Here is a 27,946-nt window from a genome sequence, read left to right on the forward strand (position 1 = left end):
CTTAACTCTTCCTTTTAGCCTCCTTTTTATAGACACCTTTGACTTTTGGGTTATTTTTGTTTCGATGTATTTTCTCGGAACTTATCTGAAACATATCTTTGTAAGTAATTTGCTGTGTTCCCTTTTGATGTCAAAGTAACCATTCGATCTGGCAGCTGGCCACTGGCATTCTGTGATGGAAATCATCATAATGTTCTATGTTAAAAGCCCAAAGAGGCAAAACAAGCCGTCAGCAGATTATCTGAGGATGATAATAAACATTAGATACAGCTTTATCTGCCCTTAAGAGTAGTACTTAAGAAGATTTTTTTTGCCACAACTGCGTTTTGGATCATTAAAAAATAAGAATTTGTAAATCTCATTAAGTGGCCCCCCATTTTAATTAAAAACATGCATCATCAGCAGTCATTACATATACATGTAAAGGCCAATCAGTAAAAGAAAAATATGAAATCAGCAGCCAGCCAATAAAGGCTGCGGTATAATGAGAGACTTTTCAGTGAGCGAGAGCCAAACGCTCAGAGCTTTTTAGAACACATGTATGGTTCTCTCTGCCTCATCACTCATCCTTTAGCATTTTTATTCCCCCTCTAAACTCTTCCTCCGTCTCACTCCTTTTTAAAACATGACCACTCTCCTTCTTAACGTCTCAACACTCTCCAGTCTTAATCTTTCCCCTCGCCATGTTTTACATTTCCCTCCAAGTTTGATTTACAGCACAACCTCTTGGTAATGAACAGCTTATTTATTGCAGCTTTGCATAAATCTGTAAAATGTAACTACAGCCAATGTTCTCAAGAAACTAAATGCAATATTTTGTTATATGTTGTTTGACTGGAGTTGCGTCAAATCAAATTCTGGGGAGCAGAATCTCTTGAGTCATCTGTGAGCAATAAGTTATTCCAGGGTGCAAAAAAATAAAAATAAAAATTTAACTATTCACAGATTTAGCAACAAATATGTTTTGGTTTTGGTTATAAATACAATCTTATTTTCAGTAAAGCTACCTTCCTTTTTAATGAAACATTAAATATGAGAAGCCAATGGTTTTTGTTAGGAGGAAACTGTCTGAAGAGGGCTAAGTCACACGTGACTTCACATTATTTCCTCCTGAGCTCAAACACATCGTATTGGTTACAGTATATTTAAGGTGTTACAAATATCTGATTTCCACCAAAGAATGGAGGAAGAACTTTACTTTACAAATTGCACAAATTCATTGTTGATTTTATAAGCTAAGTTCAAATCCCAATATCATAATATTTGTATCTAAAACAGTATTGATAGTCCATTCTTTTTAATATCATGATGATCATCAATACCAATTTATCACAACACCCCTAATATGAACCATAAATAACATCATGCTAGACTCTTGACTGATTAAACTCCTAATTAACCTGAATTATCTTTGTTCTTTGGGTGCGCTTCATGAAGCTTAATCTCCCCAGAGGGCTGTTTAAAACACACATCTCCTTTGTGTTGTATGACTGATCACTATGACCCACCGCCCGCCATTTGTGCTACGGCCATACTTCTGCAGTGCTCTCCACTTAGCCTGTAACAACATAGCCTCCACTTGCTAGCCTCTGACTTAATCTCTTCTTCACAGCACGCGCATAATTAGCCGTACAGCCCTAACCCAAAGTAGCCTGGATTGGTTAGCGCTCATCTCCAGATAGACTAAGTAGCACATACAGGCTTTCAGAGGTGCTCTGCCTCCTCAGGCATATTACTGAAGGCCGACTTTGCTCGTGATGTGCCTTGTTACACGTGAAAAACATTTTATGGACATGTTGTGAACTTATGGACAGTGAAGGCTTTTATCCATGCTACGTGTTATAAAGCTGAATGTTAGATTGATGAGCACATCTGTTCTCCTTCTTTCTTCCACTATTTGAGAGCCTCTTTGTCTGGTACGTTTTCTGTTTGTTTATGCTTTCACTTCATTTATCCTTCAACATTCATCTCATCCTTTCTACTTCCACTCCATCACTCAAGGTGCCCTCTGGTTTTTCTCCAGCCATCTCTATCCATCTTTGTCATTGTCCAGTTTCGCTTGGTAAATTTTCCCGTCTTCATTTCACTCTTGAACTCTCCTCTACATCCCACTACATTGTTCCCTTTACTTTTAGCTTTCTCTATTCTCAGCCCTGCTCCTGGATTCTCATTATGTCTTTAATCGTCCCCGTCTTTGTTCTGCGACTGTCTTCTTACTTGATTTCTTGTCTTCCTCCCCCCTTCGAGTACCACGCCCTTACCTCCGTCCATACGGGAAGAAGTGTTTGCTTAAAAAACGACAAGGAAGTCAATAATCTTCTAACTAGTTGACGCACATATTTATGGAACGAGACGATGAGCCTCTCTGCACAACAAATATGACTTTTCATATACGGAAATATATTGGGGAAATTAAGTCTTTGACACATACACGAGAGATTCACTGAATCTGTTCCAAGAAACTATTCTCTGTGGCCGCAGGACAGACCAAACACAACATAAAGTAAAGAAAACGGCAGGGAATACTTACTGCTATCAGGCAAATACCTGAAAATTTACACCCTGCGGGGTGACGGAGGGCAACAGGATTCTGCAATTTTGTGATTTAAGAGGTTTTCCCACCAACAGCTGCACTTGCAGCTAAAACATAGCCATCTTCATTAATGCCAGTGAGAGCACAGTGCTGGCACAGTGAGGCGCCCTGTCATATCGGACTGTACCAATAAATAAAAACAGCAGTTCCTACAGTACAGTGGCTTCAGTCCAAAGATTTTATGGTACTCTCTATATATAGATATATATATATATATAGATATATAGATATATATAGATAGATATATATATATATATAGATATATAGATATATATAGATAGATATATATATATATATATATAGATATAGATAGATATATAGATATATATATATATATATATATACACACACACACAGAAAACGAATGACAGGTCTAACATTTTCAGACGTATAACAATCAATTAATTGAACACTTAAATCATAAAAATGGAACAATTCAGAGATTGGCAGCGAGAACACTTCAGGTTCCGTTATCCTACCACAGCAGCGGTGAAATGGATTTCCTTCTCTAATGAGAGCTCTTTGAAACAGAAATTGATCTAATTAATTCAAATATGAAGTCCATAGATAATAGGATGACATCTGGAGAGTAAAAGGCAGGGGCGGCGGAAGAAAGAAAAGTAAGCTTATACTTGGAAAGAGGTTTTGGTCCACTCACTTTCTAGTAATTTAGTTTAGTTAGACTTTTTTTTTTATATAGCCTTTTTCAGTTTATAGATGCAGCAAAAACATTCAGAAATGTTTGTTAAAAAATGAATAAATAAATCTGGAAATCTAGAGAAAGAGAGTAAAGGAAAAAAACATGTGTAGAGGATGGAGAAGAGCATAAAGGGAATATTAATGAATTGTTCAGGAAGGTCTGACAAGGACTCTCGCACTGCTACTGGACAGTGTAAAGCCATACCGAACGTGGATCTTAACTGGTCCCCAAACAACTTTTAACCCCAAAAATCCAACCTGAAGACTGTTAATCTGTTCTGAGCTGGTCGTTGAGCTGCCGTTTTGATTGAGGTGGAAATCGAATGCAGCCTGCAGGGTTTTCCTCCAGCTGATGGGTTTAAGCAGCTAGGCGCTGCAGGCAGATCGGCCTCACATAACTGCTGGATTCAACATCAGACTGTTTGGGAGCTGACAGATGAAATGTACAAATAATAATTGGTGTGCTTGATTTGAATCTTGTTTACTGACAAAACTGCAAGTTTTTTTAAGTTAACTTCAGATTTTTGGTATTGGAGCTGAAGAGAGAGAGAGGGGGAGGGGGGTGTTATTCACAAAAGAAAAAGAAAAAAAAACTTGAAGATTAAAGATTTATTAGAAAACTATCACACATAAAAAATAAATAAAATCAAAAAAACACTTTATTTTGCAGGTTTGGATAAAACTGGATTGGATCAGCTCTGTCCCTCTGTCAGCAACCCTTCATTTTATATAATCAGGATCAGTAATCATCTGCGGGATTATAATTCTTATCATTATATTATGTAGTTCAGTTACCAGGAGTGGAGTAGTGCAGGGTATACACCAGTGTAGTCAGCTGTGGACCCACTTCTAAAATTAAAATTAACTTGTTCAGTGGAAGGTAAAGATATGACCGAGCCCTTTTTTTACCCTTTAAAAAGGTTGTGAGAAAACTGCTCTGTGGTGATACAAATTAACATTTTAAATTCTATTTGTAAATCTAAACTAAAGAGGAGGAGATCATTCGGCTTGTTATCACCATTCACATCAAAAACCTGCATCTCTAATAGTATGGGGGTGCATTAGTGCCTATAGAACTGGCAACTTCCACATCTGGAAAGTCTTCAACAATTCTAAAATCCTATATCGGACAAGAATGGCACAACATTTCTCTCCCCAAGGTCCAGACTGTTGTTAAAAGAAGATGGGATGCTACACGTGGCCCTGTCCCAACTTTCTAGAGACGCATTGCTGACATCAAATTTAAGATCAGCTCATTTTTTCTATAAAACAGTAAAATGTCTCGCTCTCGTGTCCTGACAGAAGAAAATCTGAGAATAAAATATTAGTTCATGATATTTGCAAATCACTGAGGAACTACTCAATTCTGGCAGATGATGCAATGCTTTGTTGTATAATGCTCTAAATATAGACCCAGAAGGCATTCGGCACTTGTGGAGATGAGACCGCCAGCTGAACTGAAAATAACCCAATGCCAGTTCTACCTAAAATCCTGGGGGAGCCTCTTCCTCCGTCTCCCTGATGCTTTAATCCCTCTTTCCATCCTCTCTTCCTCTTCATCCATCCCTTAATTTCTCTCTACCACGGTTCTTTCACTTCACAGTTAATAATTTCACCCTCCTTCATTTCTTCTACAGCCCCTTCATTCTTCCCTTTTTTCCCCAAAAATCCCACTTCATTAGTTTACCTTTTTCTCCTACCTTGTGCCATTCTTGTAATCTCCCTTTTGTTAAGGCTTTCAGAGTCACATCTTCTCTTCATCCATCCCATAATCCTCACTTTACCAGTCCTTCTTCTAATTTGCCTCCCGACTTCTTCACTTTTCTCACCCTTCGTTCACTGATTTCTGTACTCATATTCCTTCTCCATCTACCATATCCTGTCATCCTTCAACTTTCTCCTGTTCATTCATATTAAACATGCTGCCATCTGCTATGCGTTCCTTCCATCCCTCACCTCTCCTCCTTAATCCCTCCGTCTTCTCATTCATCTTCACTGACGGCCCTACCCTTCATCTTCGATCCCTCCTCTTCATCTGTGCTGTCGTCCTCTCCATCCTCGTTCGGAAATCCATCATTCGCTTCCCCTTTCTATTCATCTCGTCATGTTTATGACGTTAAGAAAAAAAAAAACGGTTAATCATCTTTACTTCCTTTTTCTCCTCTGTGCCCTTCTTTTATATCCATCCAAACCTCTGTCCTCTCTTTTCGGCCGATATTTGATTTAATTAACATTCCCGTCCTCTCCCTTCATCCGTTTTTTTTTTTGCCCTCCTTTTTTCCCTTACATTTCATGCTTCAACACTCTTATCCACAGGTCACGCTACTCGAACTAAACCCAGCTTGAGGTGGCGTCAGTGTTTTGATAAACACCTAAGACAACACCAACGAACTGTGACAGATTTCTTCTGACAAGAGAAAAACTAGAGCAACAGCCGTTTTGGTCATTTAAATTCTGTTCAATTCTGTTGAAGAAAAGTCGTCTTAAAAGGCTTAAAAAACACTTTCCTCATCTATGTATCCAGCCATCCGTCAGCCATTTTATGACATAAAATAGCTAAACAGTAGGAGCAACATACAACACATGACCATTGGCTCCGTCTCCTTGGGCACAAGAGGAGAGAAATCTCATTCTTTTGCTGGATGACTGAAGTGGTTTACACTCCTATACCTAATTTTCAAAATGTGAAAAAGACCTAAACAAATCACTGCAGCTCTTGCTGGCTATGTGGCTACTCTCAGCTGATAACCTGAGCACTTAAATGAGAAGCAGAGGGTTTGACAGCAGTCATATACAGGTGAGGTGATAAGTGCAGATCATGCCTCAAGGGAAACAGTGCAGCTCCCCGTGTCCAGCCTCTGATTAAATATTAAATCAAGTTACATGCTGCAAGCTACATTTTTAATGAGCAAATCAGTTAAACTTGAATCCCCTGATGCGGATGTCAAATCGGTTGTGCACATCAAGCAGCTTGATCAGGAGCCCTTTGAGCCATTTGTCATCCCGAGGAGTACACCTCGAGTGTTATTTTCGAATGTGAGAGGCATCTTCCCACCTGGTGACCTAAATGTATCAGGAAGTGTCAGCATGGTAACCTCAACCATGTAGGGAAAAGCTTTCTGCAGATAAAATGTGTCTAATCATGATGATCTCCTAACCCTTACACCACGTGATTTTAATACCTGTGAAGATAAAAACCAAATAAGAGGAAGTGGAAAAACAGCCGTGCAATGTTGGTTCTGGATGATGCAAGACGCGATACTTTTTCATGTTACGGACAAAAGCCATTCTTGTGAGACTGACAGTTTCCTAACCCCAACCATTTATTTATTTTCTTAACAGCTAATCCTAACCACAGGCATTAAAGGGCACGGCACCCTTTTCAATGTTTTCTGGCTTATCTGCAGTGTTAAAGTCATGCATTATTATCTTAAACGTCACTCAAAGATTAAAGAAAAAGAAGAGGTATACACATGTTTTAGGATTTTTGTGCAGAAGGAACTCATTTCATCTTGTTTTCTCAAACTCCCTCTCTAAAGACTTTTCCTCTAAGACCTTTTTACGCACACGTCGCAGTGAGTGAAAGGCAGGACTTTCTTTTACGGTGGAACTCTCCAGGCAGTGTGCGCCCATGGGAGCTAGATCCACTGTGAGCATTTTAAAAGCAGATGTTATCGGTCTTAAAGAAAATGTGTTTCGGGTTGTTTTTTGTTTTCTAGACCGGCAATACAGTCGGGAAATGTTTTAGATTCATTTGCAACATTTCAAGAAGCGACAGTTTTGTGAACAATGCCCAGTGCGAGCTGGCTTTGTGGGGAGACTGAGGCTAAAAGTTGAGGCTGTTCCGACACGAAAAGGGCCTCAAAGCATTGAGTACACCGAGTGAAAAGGCGGTGCTTAATACATTTATACAAAGGACAACCGAATGCTTCCATTTGTTGCTTCTACGTCCTGCTGTTAACTTCATTGTGATATTTTGTTATGCTGCTCGCTTTGATATGTGGGATCCAATTCTGGCTGAAACATTCAAGTCTGGATCTCATGTGTTGTCATGCTTGAAAGCATAGCATGTCTCTCAAAGTTTTTTCCTGTTCATGCGTTGTCATAACTTTTACGAGTCACTGTCACACCCTTAAAGCACCCTCAACAAACCTACAGGAATTCAGCCAATCAGAAGACACTTTAACGAGATGCTCTTGGTGTCTGGAGAAGGCTTCACCCAAGAGAAAGCTCTCCCCCATTCTGAACTGACTGGAGTTATCAAGAGCTTAAAGCCAATCTAGAGCTATCCAAGATTACGAGCTGACTGGAAATGGTCACGTCATTGCCTTCATTACTGTAATTCTTATAATGTACATGTCAACCATGTTGTTGACCACATCGTGACAGAAAAGGAAGTGCAATCAGCTGCACGAGGGGAACAACACTGCAGCATGGAGCTGAGGAGAAAATGGCAATATTGTAAAATTTTTGAGACTGTGTTGTGAAATTGCCACATATTTTTCTTCTGTCGACAAACATATGCATTTCATGATGTGTCACCAGACTGTGTTGAATACGATCATCAGGGCTTGATACGTGTTCTTCCTTTCCTGTGCCTGTAAGGGATGAGGGGTAGTGCAAAAGTCTTACACAATAAGTAATTATTCTTCATCTTTTCCTTGGTACAAATTTGTGCATTTTTTTTAAAAAGAAATATAAAGAAGGGTCTGCAAAAAAACATCGACTGCGCAACACAATGAGTGTTCCACCAGCGCATGATCGTGTATCGATCCCACTTTTGTGTGCATTAGTACGTTCCACTCCTACATCCTTGCTTCCATCCTTCCTTCTTCTAATTAAGTCATATGTAATTATTCAATGAGCCACAATTTAATTTGTGGCGCAACATCGGTCTTGTTAATTGGCCTTGTCTGCATGTATGAGTGTGTATGCGGACAGTTATGTGGCTTTGTCTCTCAGACAAATGTGAGGCTGAGGGAGAACCGCATAAGTAATGGCAGATGTTTATTTGTAGGTATGCGTATGACTTGAGTTTAATCAGTAGATCAGTGTGTCCTGATCCATATCGTCAGGCCTGGCATCACATTGTCGCGCGCATACAAGCGCAGAGGGAAATTTCCTAAACGTGCAGATTTGCTGTGTGTAGTTTTTGTATGCGTTAGAAAAGGTGAGGCTGTTTAGGAGTGCGGTGGCAGCTTTACATTCTTACCACGTTCAAGTGTTTGTCTTTGATTGTACAAATACACACAAATCTCTTGTGGTGCTTAGTCATGACAGAAAGAGGCAGACACATCGCCATGGAAACAATGCTTCCAGTCGGCCAGTCAGAAAGCAGCTGTGCTTTGTTGCAGCAGCAGATTACTTTAACGGTTTGGGTCGGCTTCATAATTTCATCTAAAGTTATCAGCCCATCACCAAAAACGTGTGGTTGATTATGATGAAGATCTAAGCTCTCTGCAAAGAGGAGTCCAACTGTGAGGCCAACCTTTGCCACTTCAAATATTTAGGTTCTTATCAATTATGTAAAATAATCAGACACATCTACAATTAATTAAACAACACAGCCAGCTTAGAGATAAAGCCAGACCCATGAAGGAGACCCACAACAGATGATATAGTCCCCAAAGAGCCAGCCAGATTTGGATATAATACAGAGGCACTGAAGCTTTAAATCGCAAAGGAACTGTGGCAAAGTCCCCAGATGTTTTTAACCATTTACCTGCCAAGCATCTTGAAACAAAATCTACAAGTGTAGCCAGGAGAGCTGGTCAGTCCAAGGCTTTCATTTAATCTTTTTTTTTCCTTTTCTGTGCACTGTAGGCATTCGTTTAAAAGTGCCCTCATTTTATTTTCAGGGCCTTAAGTATTTACACACAACTGTTCTGTGCGTTTGTCCTCAACTGTAGAAAACTATAGTAATGTATCGTTTTAAAAAGAGAGGACAGAACTCAAGGGCGTAACTTTGGGTCTACCATTGGGGGGGTTAAACTCGCAGCATATTTATTTATTTATTTAATCATTTTCTTGCTCGCTAATTTGCCATTCCTGTGTTAGAAATACATTGTGATACTTTTACTGATTTAGGCTACTTAACGTAAATGCAGCAGTTCACTTCACTATTTATGCCATAACGACACAGTAGTTAAATTCAGTGTTTGAGCACTAGCCAACATTGGCAGATGACAAGAACTTAAAGATTAATCAATTTCATCACTGTATTGGCACCTACATGCAGCAAATGTATTATGCACAATGCAACTCTCGATACATCACACAATACAGGGTGGCACACTGGAGAGCAGCTTGCACCTTTATTCTGAACTGATTTCACATATTGCCCACTCACTATCACATTAAGATTGCTATAAATTAATAATAATATTATTAAAGGAGTCAGACCTGTTACTGATGGTGAACTTGTCTTTAATGTCGGGTGTGTTTCCAGAGCCACTAAAAAAAAAGCTGTAATCAAACCTCTGCTGAAAAAGGACAATCTTGACAAGACACAAATGAACAACTACAAGCCTATCTCAAATCTCCCATTTTTAAGTAAGATCATTGAAAAAGCGGTTTTTCAACCACTTAATTACTTTTTAAAACAAAACAACTGCTATGACACCTTCCAGTCAGGTTTTAGACAGAACCACAGCACTGAGACTACTCTGACAAAGAGTTTAACAACATATGTCTGAATACAGACGGTGGAAAAATGTCAGTCTTAGTTCTACTAGATCTCAGTGCTGCATTTGATACAGTTGACCACAATATATTACTGAAACGACTGGAAAACTGGGCGGGTTGAACAAATTTCACGGAAAAACATATGTTTTGACTGTTAAGCCCGGTGAAGATTTAACACATTAGCAGTCATTCCAGTTGTCAACGCCGCTTAAAAAGGTGATTTTCTTCTCTTCTAGCATTATCGTGACAGGAGAACCATGCCAACTTTGGATGCAGTTATCTTAGCAGTAGCAATAGCCTCAATATACATATCGTTGGAAACTTAGTTTATGGCCGTTCATGTGAGCACAATAACTTAGTTTTGTAAATTTTACCAAAGCGACTGGTTTCGCCTTGCAGGATCACATATAAGGAACACATGAGGTGAACGTCTTGGTATGTGCAAGACAACATTCAAGATTTTCGCGCTAGCTTTGTGAACTTTCTGAGCAGCCGTCACAGCCCTTTTCCATCAATTTAACTCTCGTTAATCCAACTCTTAGCACAACAAACCCCAAAAAAGTGTGGCTGTTTTGGAGCAAACAGCAACATAAGATACAGTTCAGTGACATTGGTTCCACACAGTGATCCCTGGCACCCTCTGGCACCACTCACCAGGTCCAGCGGCTGCGCATAAACAAACTTTCGGTAGAGAAATTGGGTTGGGTAATACCAAGTAGTCGGTTGGGGGGGGGGGGGGGGGTTACATTACAGATTATTTAAAACATGATACTATCTTGAAATGAAATGAATGAATAAAGAAAACAAACAAAAGTTATTCATTCAGAATTTTATGATATTTTTTGATGATTTGATTTGATGATATTGGGGGGGTTATATTAGCTGGATCTGATTTTTGAGGGGGTCATGACCCCCGTAACCCCCGTGCAAATTACGCGCATGACAGAACTGCAATTTAGCTCCATGGACAGCTCACCAGCATAGACTGTTGGACAGTGAGAGGTAGGGTACACGCTGGACAGGTTACCGCTCCATCAGATATAAAGAATCATGGGCACGCACACTCAATAATACACTTAACATGCACGTTTTTTTGGGAGGAAGTTGGAGTACCCAGAGAGGAAGCGCAGTCCCTCAGGGAGAACATGCAAAATCCACACAGAAAGGTCCCAATGGTCACTTTACCCTTAATAATCTTTAGGGTTTCATTCAAAATTAACTCCAACAGTGACAGAAAGGCCCATGTCACGGTCATTTGCAAGAGAATACAGAGGACATCAAGGAGAGGTATGTAACATTAAGTTATAGTTAAAAAAAAAAAAAAAGCCCTCATCTTTCATCATGCCACATCACCAGATCAAATTATGTCAGGGCATCAAGAACACAGTGGTTTTGTGAAACATAGCGGCAGTGGATGGAAGCAGATGAAAATATCACTTTTGGAAATGTTTATGGTGGACGTGGCATGATCATTCACGGTTGTTTGATTCTTCTTCCGGTGTACCTCTAGATTATCTCTCATTACTTAACCAATAAGGGAGAGTTTTCTCCCAAGGGAAGACCCAGCAGAAGGGATTTGAGTGATGCGTATAGCTGATTACGTCTTTTCATTGTCTATCAGTTAATGTGACAACAGCATTTCAGGCTTGTGTTGTGTTTTAAATGTTACATAATTATGCGCATGTCTGAAAAAGGTTTTTACAGTCCAGGTGATGTCTATAGAAAAAAAAAAAGCAACAATCCCCAAAGGGAGATAACCGAATTAGTGAGAGATACCAGCACACAGGCTTCATCCCTGCCAAATGCTGCATTTCAGCATGCAGTCAATAAAACTAAGTATGTATTCAATCAACATAGTCCTAGAGAGGAGAAGGAAGTCTGGCTATGTTATAAAGGCACAATTACATGTGGATGTATCTGAAACAACCCTAACAAAAGCAAGTCTGTATCCATTTGTGAGTATGTTTGAATATGATCAGATTTAGGGCTGTTGGATTGTAACGAACAGAGGAATCTTGTGTCTGCACTGAAGTTGGATTTAGGTGTGAGTCACCTGGTTCACATGCTAAAAGGGCTGTTTAATTACTGTAAAAAGACACACACACACACACACACACACACACACACACAAGTAAGCAAGTTCATAGAAACAGAATACAGGCTAATTAGTGCCCTGTATGCAACCTGTGTGTGTGTGTGTGTGTGTTTTGGATTAATTAGCCAGGAAGACAGCAGGCAGACGTAAGTCGGCTTCCTTTGATCCAACACTGTTAAGCACTTCCCGGTGACTCACTCGCATGCAAAAGCACACACCTTCTCAACAGGGACAACAATGGCAGGCTTTGCAGTGACATCTGTACTCCACACAAAAAACCCTTAAAGAAACGCATAGCAGATAAGTGTCCACGTGCAATTTTTTTACCGCAGAAGTAAAACACGCTTTCAAAGGATCCCTCAGCAGAGAGTTCAGCGTTACTGAACCTCTTTGCGTTTGTTGACATAAATTTACTGTACAGCAGGTCAAAGTGAAGGGCAGTGAAGCTCTTCGGGCAGTGAAGCTCTTCGGGCTCCAGAGTTTAAATAAGATTAATGAGGAGAGATGAGTTGAGAAAAAAAATAGAGGATAAGAGAGGAAGAGAAGAAGGAACAAGGTTACAGTCTGCTTTCACATCTTTTATCTCTTTGCTCATTTTTAAAGTTCTCGCTGTAAAAACTTGAACCTTTACCATTTTCAGGTGATGGGAGCACCATGATATTAACACATAATGCTAAGGAGCACAATATTAAGCGTCTCTTATATATATATATATATATATATATATATATATATATATATATATATATATATATATAAATATATATATATATATATATACACACAGGGCTCTCAAGTTTTCAAGTTTGCTTGGAGTGAGATTCGGGCGGGGCAGGGGCCGGGCCGTGTGCGCGGAGGGGGGGGGGGTTTCTTTCTTCTTTTTTTTTTGGGGGGGGGGCTGGTCCCTTGCAGTATTCCATCACCATAAACTAGCTAAAGAACAATTGTTTTATTTATACCAAAATCACAAATCTTCACTTTTACACTAAATTCTGCTATATTTTAAAATAAATTGTTTTAGGTATGCAAAGTCTTAACAAACAAACAAATTTTACGAGTGTTGTTGTAAGTGTTTGTGGCAGATTTTGATGCCTGATGACTGATATGGGCTCCCTTTTAAAGCACAGCCATTTTCATAGTCATGATGGATGACAGAGTTCCATTCAGAGCCAACGTGTTCCTGGTCTTGGTTTTATTGAGCCCCACCATGGAAAAAACCCTCTCTGCATCAGCATTTCAGTGTGGCAGAACTAATACCAGTTTGGCAATTGTAGATAGCCTTGGGAATCTGTTTATACCAGTCACCTTTGAAAAGAATTAACCACGGAAGCCTAATTACACTCCTACATATTTTTCATTTTTCATTAAGTTGCTCATGTCAAAGGGTGTGTGCTGAATATTTAGGTCTACTACTCCAACGAACACTTTAATCGGCAGGTATTGGTCTTTTACAAGGAGTAGGAAAACTATAGTAACTAACAAAAGATTAAAATAAATGAAGATATGACCTGCTGATGATCCTGACGGTTCTCTTCCACCTCCAGCTCGTCTACAACTTCTGCACGCATTCAGACCATAAAGGTTATGTCCGCTGTGCATTCATGGAACGCGTGCTTGCAGCTTAAAGCTATTTCAGACCTAACCCGGCAACAAGAAATTCTGTTTTCTGATTGGCTGAGAAATTCTGTTTTGTGATTTTCCGATGGGTTGCTAAATCAAGACGGCTGTACCAGAGCTATAGTTCTGAGCTGTACGAGCGCACCTGCCATTGACTCGTTTATAGTATAGGCCATTATAATTTCTGTGCGACGAAGTTGATCATTTCTCAGCGTGAGAAATGGCATGTGTGGCGTGTGAGCGTGTGAACTTGTTGAAATGCGTGTGTCTCACGCTCATTGCGTGAGACTTGAGAGCCCTGATATATATATATAGATATATATAAGTGGTGGGCATAGATTAATTTTTTTAATCTAGATTAATCTCACTGAAATCTTGAAATTAATCTAGATTAATCTAGATTAAAATGGCTCATTCAGGGGTCCGACAATCCGCGGGGTTCGCGGAAACAGACGTGTAAACTTTAGTTCCTATCCAAACAATAGTCGTTTAATCCTGAGACTGTTGCAACTGCCGTGTCGAGTGCTTCAATACAATAGTGTAGTAACCCCACGTATACCTTTCTCACTGCAATTAAGTTTTATTTCGGATTTAATTTCGAATTTAGTTTCTTTTTCACAGCTGCCTCTGCTATTCCTGCTCTTCTCAGGTGTACCTAATGTAGTTTTACATCATTTGTAACGTGATGTATATCTTGTATAACAAATTGTAAATAACAAAACGTTTATTCGTGTCCCTGCCCTCACTTTCCTCATGTTTTTTTCCGCGGGGGTGCTGCACAGCCGCGGGGCCTTTAAGAATTGAACAGTCTAAATGTGACGTCACGAGCTACCAAAGCAAATTCTCAAGCGAAGCTTCTCCAGCGAGGTCGCTCTTGGTGAACACGCAGCATTAAGGCTCTAGCATGGTTGCCGCGTCTGCTCGCGCGAGCGGTGTTGATGACGTCACGAGTTCGTGCCCGCCATAGGACCCTATATAGTGGCGCAAGTCGTTGCGCCAGTAGTTGCAATTTTCTCCGTCACAGAGGTGGCGCTGCCAGGTGAAGGTTACCTCTACTCTACAACCACGAAAGTGGAGAAGAAAACAATGCCGCTGTCAAGAGCAAGAATACTGTAATTAATGATACTGCTGCAGTTTTCGGATCATTTTAATTTTTTAATTCAGTTAAAAGAGGTGAAGGTTTGAAGCCCCCGGCATCAACAGAGTCTCTGCCCTCTTCTTTGCCTTCACGTATCTGTCCCGTAGCTTCTTCCACACATTCTTACAGAACTCTCCCTCTTTCCCCAAAGTTCTGCCAATCTCTGTGCACCAGTTTGGGGAGTTTACGTGCTCCCTGTACTTTTTCACTGCAGTTTCGTACTGCTGCCTGTACAAACGCACCTCCTGAGCCTGGTCTCACAACGGTCCATCCGGTTCGTTGTGCTCGGCGCCGCCAAGTTACAAAAATCGACTGGTGCATGACAACGCGCTGCGCCGTCTTTTCAAGGGAAGCGCCATGCCTGAAACGTCATTTTGACGTCACGGTGCGACACCGCCGTGACAGACGCGGCAACCATGCTACCGCCTTTAGGGCAGACCAGCTTATTCACATGCATGGCTCCAGCAGTTTCTCTAGCTTCGCCAACTTCTCATATTCAGCACTTGTTGGGAGGGCCAGGTGGTGCTGCTGTTGAGATAGCGTTGTGTGCAGTGCGTCTCTGTTGCGCCACACGCGCAGTATCCTCCCTGCGGCCACCATATTAGGAGCGCTGTCTGTTCCAACAGGGCAGATTTTGTCAACTATCCCCCACAGATTAGCGACCTCCATAAACTGCCTAGCACAGGCTTCTGCAAAATGGCGTTCTTCTGTTTTAATCACACCTAACGGCAGACAAAGTACATCAGCCCACACCCGAGCTAAAATATCAAGGTAAGAGTCATCACAGTTTGCTTAGGCTACCTATTTTGACCCAGTTCCCAACCCAACTTTGAGAATAGATTAACGGCGATATTTTTTATATCGCCCAATAAGACTCTCAAATTATCGCAGCACGTTAACGCCGATAACGGCCCACCACTAATATATATATATATATATATATATATATTCATAAGGCTTTTGAGCCAGATCGAGCTGTCATGAAGAAAATAAGAGATTAAAGAAAATTCTCAAGGAGAGCTCTGTTGATGTCCACACAAGATTCGGTGACGAGGCATCACTAAAAATAATAAAGAAAAAAATATCTACGGCAGATGAACAGTATCTGAAAGTGATGTCCTTAAGAATTAGGAGGAAATCCAGAAAAGACCTGATAAAGGACCTGAGAGATGCATCTGGACCTTTCGTTGGTTGATCCATCTACCACTGACCCAAACCTCATCAGAAATGGTCTCCATGGAAGGGTGGCTGTCAGGAAGCCATTCTTAAGGAAGGTAAACAGGGAGAAAAGGCTGAGCTATGCCAAATGACAAGAAGTGGACTGAAAATCAGTGGCAACAGGTCTGATGGAGGGATGAATCCTCAACATTGCTGATGCAGTGTAGAAAGATGGTTATACCAGATATTTACTTTCAAGATTGCTAGAATTGTACAAACTGTATTTCTGCCTTTTATAAGATACATTTGCATATTTTCATGAAATTGCTGAAACCATTTACTGGTTTTATGACATTTTATGAAGAATTTAGGGTTGGCTTAAGACGTTTGCACAGTACTGTTTATCATTAGCATAAATACGTTACGGCAGAGCGAACACCATTTTCTTCTTACAGCGGAGCGGCTGCATGGTGCATTTTCTGCACTGTGCCGATGGTTATTTTTTAAACTTTGATCCGTAACAGCTTAAGTAACTTTTAATGAAGTGGGTTTTGAAAATTAAATTCTCCCCCGTCTTGCTTCCTCTCCCCCAATCTTTCCTATAAAAGATAAAGTGATGTGGTCTTCTCCGTCCATTAAGTAGCTATTAGCTCTGTGGAACTCATTACAGAGTGAGCTGGCGGACAAATGACAAAAACATCACGTCTTGCTTGTAACAAAAAAAAAAAAAAAAAAAGCCAGCAAGCAAGCTGAAAGAAAGAAAGCTTGCATGGAAAGGAAAGGACAGAAGTCCCCTGCACTGAGTCAGCTGTTCTTTTACAGGAAGTCCTGTCAGCCGGACGTAAAGACATAAATCGTTTCTGCTTTATAAACAAATGACTGACAGATTTGACACGCCAGAACTTTAAGTGTACTTGGACAGGTGAATTTAATCGAGAAATCGGCTAAATAATGGCTTTTTAAGCTTATATATGAGGAAAAAGAAAAACAAAAGCCTAATGAAATTGCTGACGGACATATTAAGAGGTAGAATAGAAACAGAACCATAGAAGCCTAATAAGCACTAGGTGGGATTTTAACATTGCCTTTAGTCATAGCTCTCGTTTAGAGCTGAATATCAAATACTTATTTAACCAGTGAACACACCTCCACAGATGGACTGCTCGTCATAATTAGTAATGATACAGAGTGGCAGTGCATCCTGCAGCTACCGGGCTGATAACTTAGTTCACCTACCACGGAAAATGCAGTCATAGCAACGTGTCCAAATACCACATTCATTTTGTTCAGTTGCAAAATCAAAGAAAGACGATACGGGATTATATAAAGACAGATTTCCTAACTCGTACTTTACAAGCTGATGAAATGTGGTCAATAAAAAGAAAGAATTTCAATATAGGAACAACTCCAATTATCTTACAAACAGGCTGTTCACCGGAATCAGTCATGTTATATAGAATGGTTGATAGGATGACAGAAGTGCTACAAAGTCAAAGGTCCCAAGCTCAAATTCAAATCATAAAGGCTCATATTTCTAAACAATGTGAAATCTCTGCTAAACGTGAACTTTGAAAATGAATCAAAACTTAAATTTTTAGACCAAATTTAACAGAAAAAATTTAGACTAGACGTCTATAAGCCATTTAGATGTCTTTTACACGTCTTCTCAACAAAGAAGATGGTCAATGGGAAGAAATGAGGGGAAGACATACAGTCTAATAAGAGCCGTTCCTGGGTACAACTATGAATGTGTCAACGTGTAATTGCTTCAGTGACGTGGAGAAAACAAACAAAGCTTAAATATTCATAAGTGAGGAAAAAGCGACGAGATAGCCGACCGCTGCCGTAATGAGAAAAACAGAGACACAAATTTGTTTCCCAGTTTTCTTCCACTTAGAAATGACAGAATATACCAACAGATTATTTAGTGTCATGGGTGTTATCAGTGCTTTGAAGATTAATGCAGTGAGAATGAGGGGAACTGGAGGAAAACAGAAAGGACATGAAGAAATCAAGAGAAAAGAACAAAGATGATAGAAAATAAGTAAGAAGGATCTTGCTCTCAAATGGAGGTTGAAAGGAGAAAATTGACCGGCAGATGGGGCAGCATCTGCAGCGATGAGGACATTGGACCAGTCTGTCATGGGGAAGACAGAGCTGCATTGGAAGGTAAAGCTGTCAATTTACCAGTCCAACAAGGTTCTAATCCAATCTGTGGTCATGAGCGGTGGGTAGTGACCGAAAGAATTAGATTGCAAATCCAAGTGGTAGAAATGAGCTTCCTCCGAAAGGGTTTGCATGAGGGGCTCAGAGCAAAGTTGCTGCTCCACCACATTGAAAAGGAGTTTGTTGAGGTAGTCGGGCATCTGGTCAGGCTGCCTTCTGACTCCCAGAGGATGTATTCTGGACATGTCCCACTGGAAGGACTGGAGGCCTCGTGGGCAGACCTAAGACTTAAAAAAAAAAAAAAAAAAAAAAACATCTCTTGTAACGAACGTTACTACCAGTGTTGGGAGTAACGGCGTTTAAGTATAACGGCGTTATTTTTCCAGTAACGTAGTAATCTAATTAATTGCTTTCCCCATCGTTACAACGCTGTTATCGTTACTGAGAATATAAAGTGGCGCGTTACTACAATTTGGTTGTAGGCTTTCGGCTACACATCAGCTGCATGCTGCCTGGAGAGAGCAGGGGTGGGGATGATGATTGGCTGTGTGGGCGGAAGCCCTCTCACGCTGTCTCACTGCACGCGCTGACCACACACAAGACAGCGGCGACAAGCCAGGGAAGTTCACAGGTAGCGTTCTCTAACTGGAAGTACCGGCACTACTTCTCACCCGTTGAGATAAAAGGCAAGAATGTGTATGTAACATGCACGCTATGCCCAGGGAAAAAAACTTTATCCACGTCTGCCTCAAGTAACTCCAATCTAATGAAGCACCTTACATCAACCCATGCGAATATGAAGCACTTGTTGCTTCAGCTATTAGCTACAAGCCCTAGCCCAAATGCAGCTAGCGTGGGCCCCAGGGAAGGAGACGGAGCCACTCGAAAACAAACACTCGATTTTTTCGGGTCAGAATTTATTTAATAATTTATTTCTATGCATCATATGGCAGGCTGCAATCTATTGAGTTCAAATAAATACAGAATGTTCTAAATTACTGTATTTAGTGTTTTTATATCTTCTATATAGGGAGTATAGGGAAATATTCACTGAGTCTGGTTAATTTTTTTCTTTCCTTTAGCACGAGTTTCTTGTGTTTACCTTGAATGAATTCAATCAGTTAATATAAACATATTTGATGTTAAAGATGTTATAGAACATAACAGCGTTATAGAACACAAAAATAATGCCACAGTTACTTTGCTGAGTAACTAATTACTTTTACAATGTGGTAACTGAGTTACTAACTTAATTACTTTTTGGGAGCAGTAACTAGTTACTATAACTAATTACTTTTTAAAAGTAACTTGACCAAAACTGGTTACTACATAAATCTGGCCCATAAATGTTCCAGAAAATATCTGTGCAGCTTCCAGTATATCAATAAAAGTTGCAACTGTTCCAGTTAAATAAATAGAAGATCTAAGACAACTCAAAAACTCTTTGTATCTGTGAGGTGTTTTGACAGGAAATGAAATCCAGAAGATCAAAGACGAATGCTGTAAAAGGGATAGCGTATGTCAGATGGCTTTCTCCCAGAAGGGATGAAATTAAGATTGACCTGCTTGTGAGAAGGTCGGAAAGGCTGCAGACTGGGTGCTGAAAAATACAAAATGGTTTAAACAATGCAGTCGATAAATAACACATGACAGCCCTGCTTTGACGCGGTTTCTTTGATCTCAAGTTTGTCTGACTGTTTAGTGAGCAGCGGATACATACAGAAGCAACTACACGACTGCCTGAAAACGCACCTCAGCACAGACAGAGCGAGTGAACAGAGAGGAAAATAAGATCATATCTGAGAACATAATAGTTGTAAATTAGAGAAATTCAGATGAAAATGACAAGCGGGAGGAAGAGGATGAGAGAGGCGACAGTGCTGCCTGTCCCGAGGGTCATCAGTCACTTCTGCTGCTCCCTGACGACCATAGCTGTCATGGTAACCAGCATGGCCGTCCTGACAACAAGTGTGGTGTGTCATGCTGCTCAGCACTCTCTGGTTGTGATGCGTCTCACGCGTGCACCCGCACGCACACGAACAAATAAACTTACACAGAATGACATATTACACGCATGCAAACAACAACTCATGAGCTTAAAGAATAGAATTCATTAACATACAAAACTATAAAAACACAAACCCAGGTTAGCATTTCAGTGTGTGACCTGTGGGATGTTGGGGAAAGAAATATCAAGACATGTAGCATGTAGTGAAACGACAAATGCATACAAAATACAGTATGTGTATACACAGTGATGTGCACAACCAGCACTGACACATGTCAGTTCCTCAGTATGTCTCCCTTTGATCCCCCCCCCCCCACACACACACAGTGGCATATGCTCCTCTGCAGTCTTCAAGTGTGTCTGTGTGTGGATATGAATACACAAAAGCATCAATATTAAAACAAGAGTGATGAATTCTTGCTTTCTCATGAGGGCCCTCCAGCTCTCTCCGTCTACAGTCATGTGATCTAATCGGATTTAATATGTTGCTGCAGTACCCTCAGAGGAACGCCCATCAGTCACACACACCCACTAAAGACAACACGGATCCTTCTCTAGAGGTGAAAACGCACACAGATTCCTTCACATCTCCTCAATATCCTCGTCTAGTGCTCCATCTCTATGACTGCTCAACTAAACGTGTGTGTTCCATCATGTAATTCCACTAGCTGGACTTTTTAGGGACACTTCTGCAGAATCTACTGTTTCTTATATAATTTGCGTATTAATGTGTATGTGAACATACAGCCGCTTTAACGACACAGACAAATGACTAGTCCCAAGTCTGACAAATGTTTTTTCGTGGAAAATAGGAGAGAATTCTTTTTCCATTCCAGTGTCACAAGAAAGACTAGGATCAAAATTAAGAGGATGAAAATACTGATATTGTGACAAATGTGTAGGCTGTTGTATTGTGTTGGGGCACATCTAACCCCTGAGCATTAATACTGTATTTATTCTGACCTTAAACACATTTTTAACAAACGGTTCCAGCCATTCGTCAAGTACGTGAAATGATTGAACGCATCTCGAATGGGTCTTGATTTCAAATCAACAGTGTGTCACAGTGTGTTGTTATGAAAGCGAGACCTCACAGGTCAATGACGTCATCGTGTAGCAACACGTAGCGGCTGAATGTCATTGTGTTGTGAGAATGTGGGTGGGCGTAAAACCCCTAAATCACCACATTAGCTCCGTATAGGCAGAGGGAAAGGACGGTGGAGAACACGGGGACGGCACGATGACGAACCATTTCTAATTAAATTGCTAGACTTGGCAGAGTGGCCTAACATGGCTATGATACGCTCTGTCAGGAGAATTGGTCAGAGGTTCCTGAGGATTATATTTTGTAAAATGAAAGGTTCAGTTTTTTTGGACTTTGAGCTCCAAATGTTTTTTAGAAAAAAAAAGAAACAAAAAAAACAAAACAAAAAAAGGGATATTCTGCTCCTAAAATATACTGAAAAGTTTGCAGAAATTGTGAAATGTGTGAGCACCCCCAGTCGTTGCTCACATTGAGCTTTTCCTTTGTCTTTTTGCTCTTTCATACCTTGTTCCTTTCTTTGTGGTTAGCTTGGACTTGAATATTCTGTGCACACAAAATCAAGTTATCATTTCTTTCTAAAAATCAAGTGGATCGATTGAAAAGACGCAAGTGTTCGTCTTTGAAGAACAATTGAAAGAAAGCATGTTTTTTTCTTGCAAATCTTTTAAATCTAATTGACATCAATTGGGACCGATTCCTTCAGTCTCTCATTCTTTGAAAGGCAGTTTGCTGCTAGCTTTGTCTTTTTCTTCTACTTTCATAAACAAAGAGAGCTTGACCTTTTGTTTCCCTCTAAATGCTCTCTTGAGGCCTGAAAAAAAGAGGATCTGTCGCAGGCAGAAAATTCATCTCCTTTTAACTCACACACACCCCCTCTCCAGCTCTAAGGTGAATATACAAGTTGTCAATTTCAAATCAAATTTCAGTGGCAGCTGGATGGCAGCTTCTCACCAAAAAATAAATAAATATTTTTTTTACTGTGTTCAAACATCTGTACCTTTGTCCCAGTAACAGAAAAATATATCCTTTTATCCTGTTTCCCCCCAAACCCTTGTAAAAATAAATATAAGAGTATTTGTTTATGTGGCAGACAACAGCCTGAGACTATTTTTGGCACATTTCTTTTTTTCACACAGTATAAAACTCTCCATTTATTTATTTATTAAATAATTATTTAATTTATTTATTGTGTCTAAAGAGAAAACAGAAAAAGAACATTTTCCTAAAGGAAGCAGTAAAGTAACGATAAAAGCTACAACTGTATATTTAAAGTCCCTCTGAAATCAGGATCATGAGATTTAGATGCAGGTTAGAAACTGCTTTAGACTGGTTTAAGTCATATTTATCGTACAGGCTCCAGTTTGTTTTTGCAAACGAAGAATCTTCCTCACACACCAGAGCAAGTCGTGGAGGGCTCTGTGAAAATTCTTTTCACTTTATACATACTTCCATTGGGTGACTCTATTAGACAGCAGCGTATAAAATTCCATCGCTATGCTGATGATACTCAGCTGTACTTATCGATGAAAACAGATTTAACCAATCAGGTGGTGAACTACAAGCATGTCTAAAAGACATAAAGAGCTAAATGACCCTGAATTGTATGCTTCTTATTTTAGAAAATTTATAAATAACATATATACAGAGCTACGGGTAAAATCAGAGTGAGATGAAAATGTAGAAAGGGCATAGGTTCATATGACTGGTATTAAGAATATTGATATCACAATGTATGTATCACATAATACTCATGTAGGCAATAATAAAGGCTAGCATAGTTTCAACAACAGCAATGGTGGTAATAATAATGTTAATAATATCCTGTAAATGATGAAAACAGTAATGGTATTGACAGGAACTAAATAAATCACAACAACAATAATGACAGCCATTAACATTTAGGTCCATACCCCAGTTCCTTGGGTATGGAAAGAGCCTCTAATAGAAGGGCAGAGAAGGGCCGAAGACTGTACGCCGCCCAATCCTGCAGGCGCACACAAACCCACATGGGCAGCAGGCCCGACACCAGAGGACCTCACAAAGGGCCGACCTGATCTGCTAGACTGGGAGACGCCGTAGTCACATTCACGGGTATGCTACACCCTCTACATGTGTTTTCTTTTCATCTTTATTGTTATTTTTACTAAATATTATGATGCAAGTTTAAATTCTGATGTTTGCATTAAAAGAATATGACGTGCAGAGTGACTGGCCAGAGTGGTCCTCAGCCCTCTCTGCACCGGTAAACCTGTGTTTCAGTGCACGTCATGTTTGCCCTAATTACAGTGTTTCATTAAAAAGGGTGTGAGGTATAGTGATCTCTACAAGTCCCCCCCTCCCCCTCAGCTAACCCACCTCCAGTGGCCCACCGCAGGGGGGCAACTGTCCACTAGGGTATTTCTAAAGTCATCAACCAGATTCAATAATATCAGACCAACGACGTTTTAAAAACACGACAAAAGAAATACTACAAAAGTACTACAAGCAAAAGAAGTGGAACCTTGATCATATTAAAACAGTAAAACCTGGACTTTTGCACATACCTAATCTGAATTATACATGACGTTTGGAATTGTCTTGGAGGGATTTAAAGCACCCAACAGCACACGGGTTGCGCGGAACAGAATACATGATGGACAGTATGCGATACATTAGGAGATAAACACGAGGCAAACAAGATGTTTTAAACTCACGCACACCATCTCCTGGTAATGAGAAGTTCTGGTATGCTGCAATATGCTGCTTTCCTTCTCCAAGTCGAAAATCCTTTATCCCTCTGTGTGTGTCTGTGAGCGAGGACGGACGTGTGTGTTCTGATCAATACATGGATTGTCCCCTAACAGTTAAGTGAACCTCTACGTCATTTTGTTGCTTTTTTTCCCATCCACCCCTTTTGACCAGAAATAAACCAGCACATGTTTATGGGCTATGAGAAGCAGTCAAGCAAAGGGTGAAATATCATCAATACAGGGCAATCACGAACGGAAATGACCGGGAGTGTCGAGACAGAAGCTGCCACGTTATTACATCTCACTGCAGGTGGTGATTTCTCTGCCTGAACTGCTCTGCAGCACAAGGAGAACCAGAATATGCTTTGTGCTTCGGTCCTAAATGTTAAAAAGGAAACTCATGAGCTTTTTTTTGTTGTTTGTTTTACATTGTTCCCAAACTAATGAAAGATACTGACGGAAGCAGTCACCAACACTAACTTAAATTAAGTAAGTTTGACGATCAGCTTTTTGACATAAATCAATATTTTTACCTGGCGATTTTGTCCACATATACAGTGTTTTCGAATGCAATTAGCAGCAAACGCATTGATTTGGTGGACAGACTATGGCGAACAGCTGAGTACATATTGTACTTCACATACCTCTGCAGATCAGCAGCAGTCTGAAGCACAACAGTCATTTAAAGCAGTAAGTTTCTTTCATTCTTCTTTTCTCTTGTTGAAATAAATTTAAAAAAAATTTAAAAACAGAAGTACGGGTATTATTTCGCCATTTTGTTGAAAAATACAGGGAGAGCCTTTTTTTCCCATTGAAATAATTCCCAATTCCCAAAAAAAAAAAAAAAAAAAAAAAAAAAAAAAGTGCAGTTTGGGTCATAAACGGGACACTGAACTTGTTAGTAATGAAGAGAAAACTCTGACTTCCTGTGTCGATGGCAGACTTTTAATCTTTACAGCAGCGTCCCCTTACTTTCACCTTTACTCTGAACAGACGAGTCATAATAATTTCTCTGGCAGCTGAACCGTGAATTCATCTTTTATTTTCATTTTCTATCGAAGCCGTACTTTGTAGAAGTCAATGCAAAGTGCTTTGTACTGCTCTGTAGAACTGCATATTTTTGATCGACTGTTGGAAATGTCGGGCTTCTTTCAGTGTAAGATCTCCTGAGATTTTTGTTTTTAGGAATTGACTAGACTGATTTCTTTTCAAAAAAATGTAGATGCATAGCTATTATTTAATGAGACAAGACTTTTTCTGAAACACTGTGCTGTCTTAGGAAATGCAGAACATCCTTTTTCTGTTCTATAGTTTTAGAAATCGGTGCCAAATACAAAGTCATCTGGTTCTTACCAGGTCTTAACATGGGATAAATACAACCTCAGCCAACCGACAACATATGGCATAATACAAATCAAAATGTAGAAGTCTGCTATCCAAAGTAACTTGGAAGGTGTATCTGAGACCGCCAGTTTTCTTCTGATAGATTTTTCATGTTTTTTCCAAATGAGAGCCTGCAGAGTTGTTTTCACATCAGAGATTTTAATTCATTACAGTCAAAACCTTGAGACTAAGAGCATAATTGACATTTAAGGAGCTCATTAAGCAGAGTAAGTGGTTGGTGGATTTTCAATCACAGCTTCCATTGATTTAAACGTTTTCTTTATCAAAGCATTTCATTCATGTTAACGTGTGAACGTGTAACGTTGTTGAAGACAATCTGAACAATTTACCTCTTTATAGGTTTAGGTAATACAATGCCAGAGGTTAACATAAGATAATAGCTTCATTTAAAACAAATGATGAGAACTTGTCTTCTACCTCATCTTTAAAGCTGCTGTTAATTCGTACAGAAATAGAAGTTATGATCATTGGCCCTATTGGGTTTTCAAACGTCAGCAAGGGTGGAGTGGCCAGGATTACCAGGAGATTTCCCAACGGGTCCGTTAACAATCGGACCAATGAACCAAGTCTACAAATAAGGCTGTAAAGGACTAGCACGTGCCTAAATCAATTGGAACAAACTGTGGCTACTGGCCCAAACACGGGAAGACAATGAGTGGCTATGGTCTTAATTAGTTTCACATATCCCTACCTCATAGCCAGTAAACTTAGGTCCACCCCAGGCCAGTTCCTTTCTCACAGTACACTCATGCTGCTTGAAATCAGTCAGACAGTCATAAGGAATGTGGACCTGAATAAAAAACATTCAACAAAATGTGAAAGTGTTAGTGAAATGTAGAGATAAATACAGACGGCGGTTTTACCAACCGCATCAAAGTACTAAAAATAACTAACTTTTATGGTGACAAAGGGGAATCAGTTTTAAGTTAATTTCTGCAGCAATAAACACAGATTCTAAATCTTGTTAGGTTGTATGTTGGTTTGTGTATTTGTCTTTCTTTTGAAAAACTGCAATTCTTTTATTGAAAAAACATTTAAAGTGTTCTTTGTTGCTCTCTATCGAGCGCTATGGATAGGATCACTTTAGCCCATGTTTAGTCCTTTTTCTATCGAGATCTAAATCACATATGCATCATCAGCACATCCACTGGGCTGAGACTTCTTTATACTCTTATGCAATTATTGTGCTCAGGGGCTCAGGTAATTACTTGAGAACAGCTAAACAAATGTTTTCTAATGTCTATTTGTGCTTTAATGGCACTTTTGTGTTGTTCTGTAATTGCACAAAAGAGTATGCAAGGACGCAGACAATCAAACAAATGCTTTGTCTTGAGAGTGAGCTGCAGGATTAACTTCCAGGGCCATTTTTTGCCCCTGAATGTGAATGAGTTGAGGAGGTCCTTTCATGTGCTATTGACTTCCCTGACACTAAATTTAATTGCCATCGCTCACTACGATGCAGTGAAACGACCAGCCGCTTCCTAAAGCACTTCGTCAAGCGGTGAGATGTCAGAAAATTTGACAGGGGCATGTGATCAAAACTCTTATTTAGCTTCAAAGACGCTGGTTCATTCAGATTCCACATTAGCACATCGTCTTCTTTTGATGTCATACATTGAGTGACAAAATCTTTGAATGAGAAGATCATGGCCTACAAACCACAAACTAGATAAAATTCTTTAAAATGAATTAAAAAAAGTAAACACAAAGTTCTTCATATCACTAAAAAACAAAAAGTTTCCATGAAGAACAATGTCCTATTTATATCGTCATCAAATACGGTAAATGCATCCTAATATTTCCTTGGTTAAATTATACAGTCACTACCATCTTTGTCTATAACTTACCAAAAGTGACAAGCGTACTATAATACAACTGGTAACAGGACTTGGCATTGTGAGAATGGGAAAGAAATGTGAACGTTTCCTCTGTTTGGTAACTTCTTTAATCATCTTTGAGGTGTTCTCCCTTGACCGAAAGCAGCACATCTCACTGAAAAGAAAGCACACAGTCTTCTCATTGGTAAAGCGGTTAAACAATCTTTTCTCCAGCTCAAGAATCTCTTTCCTTTCAAAGGCCAAACTGTCGAGCGTCCTTGAATAACCACCTGTGCCTCCGCTTGCTCATTCGCTGCGAAACGTGTAGGATGAGAGCATCGGCTCCATACTCACAACACAATGATGCACATTTAGCACATTTCACTGGCATGCACAGTAGGAATTAGATAAATATTCTCTCAGGTTTAAAAGGATAAACTTTGCATTTGCAATGCAGAGACGATAACTAGAGACTTTGTGGCAGCAGCACCTTCATTTTGTTTTCTGCAGGTACAAAGTAAAGCTTTGTTCGCTCCAAATAATCCTCCTATTGGGAGTGTGCCTTGGTGTACTCTCCTTTAACCAACGAGACGCCTCGACAGAACTCATAAGGTTTCCTTTGAGGCAACAAATCAGTTTGTTTGGACGCCGATGGAGGGCCATGAGATGTCGAGGAGCCGTCAATTCCACAACAATCTCTCCCAAAGGCTGCAGGCCAAACATGAAACAAGTTTGGATTTCGGCAGTGCATGTCGCTCTCAGTGTGTTAGCAAGGTTGCAGAGTGTTGTTCAC

The 27,946-nt window shown here is 40.0% G+C and overlaps 1 protein-coding gene across 1 annotated transcript in view; it reads right to left on the reverse strand.

Moving 5' to 3' along the window:
- trpc5a (transient receptor potential cation channel, subfamily C, member 5a) overlaps positions 1-26,077 on the reverse strand; it is a 122,906-nt gene extending 96,829 nt beyond the window's left edge. Inside the window, exon 1 of the mRNA XM_075450889.1 lies at positions 26,028-26,077. The gene's annotated coding sequence lies outside the window, so the exon portion shown is untranslated. The remainder of the gene's footprint in view (positions 1-26,027) is intronic.
- Positions 26,078-27,946: the final 1,869 nt, after the last annotated feature.

The sequence above is a fragment of the Odontesthes bonariensis genome, chromosome 19, assembly GCF_027942865.1.
Source record: "Odontesthes bonariensis isolate fOdoBon6 chromosome 19, fOdoBon6.hap1, whole genome shotgun sequence".
Classification (NCBI taxonomy): Eukaryota; Metazoa; Chordata; class Actinopteri; order Atheriniformes; family Atherinopsidae; genus Odontesthes; species Odontesthes bonariensis.